Here is an 8,511-nt window from a genome sequence, read left to right as displayed (position 1 = left end):
CGGTCCCGGGTCCCCCCCTTATTTAGGCAACGAGCGCTTCTGAATGCCTCAAGTGTTGAAGACTTTTTTTTGATGGGGATTATTTACTGGTGTCCCTCACGCGCTGGGTTTAGTCACGCTGCCAGAACTATGTCAGATCTGTTTTACTGAGGGCCACTGCTTAAAGGTTAACGCGGCTCCATGTGGGCAGGCTTTCTTATCGCGTGAGGTTCCACCTGCTGCTGGCTGAGCCACGGAACAGCAAAGTGTACGTGGTTGGCACCGGCACGGGAGAGTCGCCTCCGGTGCTGCTGAGTGCCTGCCGGGCAGCTGCTCCTGGGCTTGCAAGGGGTTGGAGTTTGCAGAGAGGGAGAGCAGCCCGACAGGCAGCCTTCAGCCCTGCACCGGAGCTGCCCAGGTTCTGAGACGCGTGCACCGTGCCTGCAAGGCTGTCATCTGTGCAGATGTGGCAGAGTTGGTGCGTTGGCTTGAGGTTTGTAGGAACAACCCGAGGTGAGTTTCCTTGCTCGAGCTGACAAAGCAAACCTCAGAACCAGAAGGTGGTTCTGTACCAGATCTGGAATGCCTGCCTCTGGAACACCGCTGTGCTCCTTCTGCAGGGGTCCTCTAAGTGCCTCAGAGACATGACCCAGCCTTCTCTGGGACTGCCCTTTGCCCTTGCCCCACGTTTACCTAAGAGCTGTGTGCCCACAGTGGAGAGGATCCCCTGCAGAGAAAGCGGGGCAGATGGTGCAGGTGCCTGCAGCGAGGCAGGAGGAGCGGGCAGAAGCTCGCACCAAACCGTGCTTCAGGGAGCTCTGTCAGGCTTGGGAATGTCAGAGGCAGCTCTGCAGCGTCACGGGGACAGTTGTGCTCACAAAGCCTTTGGAACACTGTGGGCATCTTCCTACTCCCCATGGCAGGTACCCCGGAGATAAACAGCGTGCAGTCAGTCACCTGAAACACATCCCAGCTCCCAGGAACAAAACGCATTGAGCTTGTATCGCTTCCTTTCCTTCTTCTCTTTAACGAGAAGGAGCACTTATGTCGTGCACTACCACTGGCTTCCTCAAAGTTGTGTTTTTCCTGAGAGACACATCATCAACAGGGCTGGTTTTTTCAATTCAGCTTGCTTAGCAGCACTGTGCTCAAATTCTTTGGTTTTGCTCTGTTATGTGAAGTAATTTTCGGAGTGGTTAGGAAACTTGTTCAAAAAGCAGTTTCCTTGCATCTGGCAAGAAGGGTGTCTGGTTTTTCTCTTCTTTGCTGGCTGCAAGCTCTGTACAGCAAATTCAGCCTCATCCTCAGCCTAATCCAAGTCTCCTCTTCCCTTTATTAAATTCTGCTTCTCTGGTTCCACGTTTATTTCTTTAAGGAAATGTGGGAGTTGGTCCACCGAGATGGTGCATTACCACGCGCACCACAGTGGTTATAAAACCTCAGAATGTCTACAACATGCGTATTAAGAACAATTAGTTTGTGGTAGAGCTCTGTGGCTGGTGTAAATGGCTTGTGCTTTGAGGAGCATACTCCAAATAGTACTGGGGAGCCTTTGGGTAGTTTAAAATGTAAATGTGTGCGTGTTCATCTAGCTCTAAATCTGGAATTAATGAACCATCATGTGTGCAGAAGCAAAGAGAAAGGATTGCCTTCATAAACTTTCCTGCTTGCAAAAACTAACGAGTAAGATACATATCTATAATCTCACTTGAATTTTGAAGAAGGGAAATGAAAAACCCAAGGAAGGCAGCAGCTCACAGGTGCACATAACGTCGTGGTGCTGTATCATTTTCTCATTTTCCCATTATCAGAGGCACAGCTGCCCAGTGTTAGGCCAGCTCCCCCCTCCCGTGGAGTAATCCCTTTTGGACAAGAAAGCTTAGGGATGTCTAAATGCTGTGTCACTCCATGCCCTTCCTGAAGCTCAATAGATTTAAGATAAAATAGAGCAGAGAGAACGTGTGTCTGAATCAATCGTGTTAACAGATTTATATCTTGGTCCGTCTCACCAGTAAATTATGATCCAAAAACCTCGCTACATTAAACAGAATTATTGCTCAAGGCATCAGCAGGTCCATGACCCAGGTGCTGACCAGACAAGACACCAGTCACCAGAGCTCAGCCTCAGACAGCTGCCTTTGGGAAGAGAAAGTGCAAAAAGCCAAACTGACTGCAGCTTACTCAGAAGAATTATGGGCTGTGCCCTCAGATACTGCTGCTCTACAGGCAAGTCTTTCTGTTTTAGCCTAACAGGCAAAGCTGCTGAGATGCTGCTGCCTGTGCCAGCCGGCCCTCTCTCAGTTCCCCAAGTCACTCTTGAATCCTGTTAGCTAACGTGAGGCAAATCCATCGGAGTGTGAAAGTCTGGGAGATCTTCAACTCCATAAAACCAAATAAAGCTGAGACCTGGGTTTGTTCCTGCACTCAGGGGAAAGCCGTCACACGAGCCCAAGCAGAGCAGCAGCTACAAGAGAAGCCACACGGGAGGGACGCAGAGAAAGCCCAGCTTTCTGTCTTCATTATTGAAGCGTGTTGGTTTAGCACTGGAAAACTCCAGCTTTGCTGAAGTTATTCCAAACTGGGTATTTCCAAGCTGTGCCCGTGGCTCAGGTGGCTGGCTGACTGCTACAGGACTGAGAATGCAGGAAACCAAGTGGAAAACGAAGTTTTTCAAGCCATATAAGGCTTTACCTTTCATCTCAGTGGGAGCCCTTGTAGCAGCCTCACAGGTACTAACTGCAGATGGGTACACTGGTGGGTGTTAGCTGTACAGACAGAAATTAGAGTGGGTGCTTGTGAGGCAGGCACCGATCTGGAGTCTTCTCTAATCCTAGCCTGTTTGGGAACAGCAAAATTTCCCTCTCCTTTCCAGAAGGACAACGTGCCCCTCAGCTCTGCTGGCTCTGTAGAGCAGAAGGCCCTTGGACAGACCATCTGAATCTGCAGAGGGTTTAAATAACACAAAGCAGAGTGTTTGTGCTGTAGAAAATACCTGCAATGACACATGTTAGCCTGGTAGAAACTGCCTAATGCTGAATTAAAAGAGTTTTTCTTTCAAGCTGTTGTCTACTGAAAGCCCCGAGCCAGCCTGTGCTGGAGAGGATGTACGGGGAGGTCCTGCAGCAGCTCTGGCAGTTTGGGTCAGCAGCCTCCTGATTCCAAGTTTTGATTGATTAGAACAACTTATTTTGAGAAACTAAATTACTTTTCAGATAAACACCTTAAAAATCAGCTCCTTTCTTTACAGACCTGCACCCTGGCCTTGTTTTCCACTGCTGCACAAGTGAAAGCATTTGCTGTGTCCAGCGAGACACGTACCAGCTGTGCCCTTACAGCCCCGTCCCCTGCACGACACACCAAGCTGGAGAGCACCGCTGTCACAGAATCACAGAATGGCCTAGGCTAGAAGGGACCTTGTGCTTTTCACAGTCCCCGCAGGCTCTGAGATACAACAGGAAGGCAGATCCCTTCTGTCTCCATCTTGTTGGGCATTTCCAGAGCTGCAAGCAAGGCACGGAATCGCTTGCCGTCTCCTCTTCGCTTATCAGAGAACAAGAAGCTATTTCCAGGCGTGACTCATGCAGGGCGCTCGGAGCCTCCCGCCTGCCTTCCCCCTCTCCTCCACTGATGACAGCAGCCCTGCGGTGGGTGGGCTGTTTCCAGGGCCTTGCTGAAGGCTCTAAAGTCAGCCAGGATGAATCTGGGCTGGCGGAAGGATCATCTGTTACTACAACACGTGGAGTCAGTCCTGCGCAACAGGAGTACTTGGGTGCTTTGTAGGAGCCGTGCGACCAGTCAGCCAGGCTTCCCCACCGCCTGTGCTCACCCTGGGCAGCCAGGCCCCGTCTGGTGTAACCACCTCCTGGTTGTCTGGTTTTTTCCTCCACGCATTCAACGTTTATTAGTTGTCATCAGGGGTTTTTTTCCACTTGGGGCTAAGGGAGTTTTGGTGGGGAGTACGAAGGGTGCTCCTCTGCCTTGCTTTTTGACATACCTGGAATTATCTCAGGCTGCAGGGGCATCCCTGTGCACACCTGGCAGGACATTCACCTACATCTCGTCCGTGCTTTTCTCCTGAAAGATCTCCCAGGGATGCAGAGGCCAGTGCCCTGCTGTTCCCCTCTCAGCTCACAGCTTCTCGGGGTTTGGGCCCCGTCCCAGGGGGGATCTCAACACCAGGACATTTCTGCTGTCTCACAGGAACATTTGTTTTCCTTGTTTTCATTCTAGTCCTTTCTGACATCCTAATTAATTTGTCTCTGCGCCAGGCTTTGATCTATTAATTTGTTTTTATAGCCTTCAGATACTGGCAGATTCTTATCAGACTTCTTGCTCTCAGCGAGTTTCCTAGACGAACACCGGAATGTTCTGCTGTCATATTGGCTAGCGGTGCGTCTGGATGCCTCCACCAGCCCTGTCGAAGTTGAGGGCAGGGAGGGGTGCCAGCAGGGCTTGGTACCGCAGTGACCCACGCCAGTGGGTGGAGGGACACCAGTGCTGGTTGTGGTGGGAGCTGGAATGGTGGCACTGCCTGCATCTATGCACGCTAGTAATAAACCACCCCTGCAACGTGTTAGTGATAATCAATAATAAAATTGGCAAATTGAAAACAATTTCTGAAACTCTCAAAGCCTGATGGAGTCAGTTGGGTGAAGTGTGATTTCCCATGAAAAAACAGCAAGGAATAGCAAATAGCACCTGAGGTGCCCAGGTAAAGCTGCCATCCACCTTAGGCCAGCTTAGATCAGGGGCGTTAAACGTGACAGACAACTGGTGCCCTTTGCCCAGCACCCCTGACCAAGGAACCTTAAGCACACCCTGAGAAGGGCTGGACAACACGGCAACACGTACGACAGCTTGGGGAGCAACGCGGTGATTTACTGCAAACCAAAGTCGCTACAGGCAGAGCACAACCTTTCACTTAGCACCCTATTAATAACTGCCGAGTTTTCTCCCAGCCTCTCAAATGAAAAATTAAGTATGAAAGTGTTAGATTACAAATTTATGAAATGTGAAATTGGTTCTTGCCCCATGTTGGGCACCGATTTATATCTGTCAAGGTTTAGGGCTGGCACAGCCACTGGACTGTGATCCGCCAGCACCCTCCAGGGGAGGGGAACAGGGGAACCAGGGAGAGGGACTGCAAGGCTGCGAAAGAAAACTTGAGCCAGCATAACAGAAAAGAAAACAATACTAACCAAAACAACAAAGATGTTGACCTGTATACAGATATATAAAAATATATAAACATATTCAAAGATACTAGAGAATATGTCAATTAGGAACCTGCACCCTCTGAATGGCAACTTGGTCTTTGGTGGAAAAGTCCCAGCCTGGACTCAGCAGCAGAGCCCAGAAAAAGAGAAAAGGAAAGTTTGTACCTGGGGAGGCAGGGGAAGGTGACCTGTCCCAATGAGTGCTCCTCTGCAGCGTGGGATCAGCAGCAGGGGGGATGAGGAGCAGCCAGCACTGGTCCCCAGCACAGCACCCCAAGGACCCCAGGGCTCTTCTGAGGGGCCCTTTATGCTGAGCCTGTGGGCAGGAACGGCCGCCCTCCCCTCCTGCGGGCACAGCTGCCACACACACACTGATTGTTCCAGGTGAGCCTGGGGCTCTCAGACCAGGACAATCCCAATCCATGCCCTTGTCCTCCACCCTCAGTAGCTGCTAATTCACACGGCAGGTCCAGGTGGATGTGCTTTTGCTCCTTGGCATGTACACGGCCGGCCATAAAGGATGTTTCACACCATGGAGGGCACGGAAGTCTTTGAAATATTTGGTTCTGCTTGGCTACAGCCGTTCGGGTGCAGCATCTCTTGCAAGCGCTGGAGGAGGAAGCCTTGTCTGTGAATAGCAGCAGGGCCTCATCCTGCCTCGCTGGGATCTGTCCTGGTGCCACTCTCCCACCCTGGGCAAAGCACAGCTCTTTCCTGCTTGGGAGGCAAAGTGAAACCAGGTTAGCAGCAAACACCAGCTGCTGTGGGCTTATTCCGGTAATTTTAGCTTTCCTGTCTTCACTTTTGGCACTTTAAAGTAGGTACTCCTGCGCATCAGCTGCGTGATTCTGGCTGTCCAACCTCCTCTCCCAATTTAATTTCTCTAACGCAATTGATGCTTAAAAAACTTCTGCTCAGTGCTCTTACGATTTTATCTGGCATCGTAGTCAACCACTGTAGGAATTAATCGAGTGGTAAAATAATAGGAAATGTATTAACAGGTGAAATATTCGCAAGCAGTTCAGTATCCTCATTATTAATTCAACACAGAACCTCATGTAGATCCCCGTGGTGAAACTGCGCCGTTGGTGTATAGAAGAGCGCTATTTCTGAGGCGTGCTGTGAGGTCGGATGCCTCCCCCGTGCTTTATTGTATATCATTACAAGAAACGCTTCAGCATATTTGTCGTTAAGAAACACCAGGGTTTTCCTGCCAGTCCCACATGAAAATCGGTTTTAGGCTTGCTCTGAGATTTGCAAGGATTTGTGAGCCAACAGAGGAGAGAGGAGGACAAAAGCAGAAGGGGGTGCCCGTGGCTGTAAGGCGGCTCTGAACTAGGTCCAGGGTCCATCCAGGGAGTCCCTCCAGGGGGTGAGCCAGAAACAAAGCCGTGACGCGGGTTCAGGTCTCAGACAGGATCAGAGTGTGACCTGCAGCACACGTCCAAGGTCCATCGATCTCTCCATCAGGAGGCAGCTGGGACGTAACTCAGGCAGGGGGTGAAGCTTAAGTGGGGCCCGTGGGCAGAGGGTGTGGGTCCCGGCTGGGGCTGGTCAGGGAGAACCTCAGGGTGTCCCCTTGGCCCTGAGAGCCCTGACACACGACCTGCTTTTTCATCTCAAGAGGACATGACTGGTGGAAGGAACCAGAACCGTTTTTATCTGGGTGGTAGTGGTCACGCTCTAGGCAAAGATCAAGTGAGAGGTGGGCCCTGAGTCCCCACGTTCCCCAGTCAGGAGGAGGAAGGGCTGTTTCGGGTGGGTGCACATGGACATCTCTGTTAAAACTGCTTCGTCTCCTCCTGGCCCGGGAGATCGAGGCTGCCTTTTAGCAGCCGTGGGGCAGAGCAGAGCTGGGAGGACCCGGCTGTCAGTGCCTTCTCCTTCAGTTGTGAATCTGGAAGGAAAAAAGTTAATTCCTGATAATTAGAATGAGCTCCTCAGCCCTGCTCTTTCCCCTCCTGAAAACCCAGCCCACCTCTGCTGCTTCACCTGCCCCTTGCTTTTCTCAGCGGGGAGCACAAGGACCTCTCTCTGTAGCTCCATCCGTGCCGTGCCAGGAGCTGAGGAGCTGGAAAGGCTTCGTGGCTCAGCGCGGTTCGTGGTCAGCACAGCTGGAAGCCTCTGCAGCGTAAAGCGCCACGTCCTCGTTGCAAACCTGCCTCCCCTCCTCCAGGCTCCTGCACCTCTGTGAGTTGTTCCATGCTCATTAATGCTGCAGCAGCCTTTGAAGAGGCAGCACCATCTCCCAAGTCCTGTGTTTGCCTCCGGTCAGAGTTCATGTCCGTTTTGGTTTTTTTCCCTGTGTGCTGCATTTTGTGATTTAGCAAGAAGGAGGGCTAATAAGACTTCGCTTCTCGGAAAGACCTACCCTCAGTTTTCTGTTCTGCAGTTTTAATGAATTTGCAGTGCCTCGTTATGTTTACCACATGTCCCGTCGTTAACGTGGCAGGGCTGGCCAGGACAGCAAACACGACGCTCGCTGTGGAGCCATGTAGTGCTTCCCACGGCAGTAATTGGTGTGTGCTGTGCCCCTTGGCCTTGGCAGAAATCATGTTCCTGAGCTGTTCTCTGTCATCACTTCATCATCTTTGTGCTTGATCATTGTGTTCTGGTAGCGACCAGAGCCCCTCGCCGTGAACCACGGTTTTGTACAAGGACGCACAGTAAGAAAAAGCTCTTTATGCTCTGAAATGCTCAAAACACAAAATCAAAGTGCAACGATTCTTGGCCTTCCTCAGACGGTGCTGTTAGGCAATGCTTCTAACAAACCCTTTCTGTAGGGCAAAGAGAAAGCAATTAGGCTCCTGAAAGGCTTATTTCATTAGGAGCTTTATTAATCTGTGTCACAAATACAAGCACGGGACCTTTGCCAGCAGTGATGGAGTGTTGCTTTGCCTAATGGGTCATAAAGCAATAAGCACTGAAATGCATTAGTGCGTTAGTCTGGGGTGCGTGGCCAAGGAGTAATGAGAAATCTCGAGCAGCAAGTGTCTCAATAAAACATTAGCAAGGTCTGGCAGTGTTGACATCAAGGGTTTCGAGATTTGGGGTCAAGCTCTGACACTAATGCATGAGGAGATGCTGACGCCGTGGCTGAGCTTGCAGTAACCCGAGCGTAGCGTTACCCTGGCAGGTGGGGCAGCCAGAGCTCGTTCTGAGCAGCGTGACTCAGGGTGTGGATGGGATGAGCTTACAGGTTAAGAGGCTTTTATTCTGCAGCTGCTTCCCCAAAGAGACATTTTGGATGTCCTCGCTCATTCCAACCCCGCTGAGTGGATCTGGGTGCGAGCCGTGGCTGCTGCAGGCAGGGACA

General features: G+C 51.1%; 1 protein-coding gene across 1 annotated transcript in view; it reads left to right on the top strand.

The window, feature by feature from the left end:
* Nucleotides 1-8,511, top strand: part of IGHMBP2 (immunoglobulin mu binding protein 2) — a gene marked incomplete at both ends in the record, with an annotated part of 31,366 nt that overhangs the window by 14,133 nt on the left and 8,722 nt on the right.

Source organism: Apaloderma vittatum, unplaced genomic scaffold (assembly GCF_000703405.1).
Source record: "Apaloderma vittatum isolate BGI_N311 unplaced genomic scaffold, ASM70340v1 scaffold25175, whole genome shotgun sequence".
Classification (NCBI taxonomy): domain Eukaryota; kingdom Metazoa; phylum Chordata; class Aves; order Trogoniformes; family Trogonidae; genus Apaloderma; species Apaloderma vittatum.
Note: the sequence above shows the minus strand (reverse complement) of the source record. Positions and strands in the feature narration are given on the sequence as shown.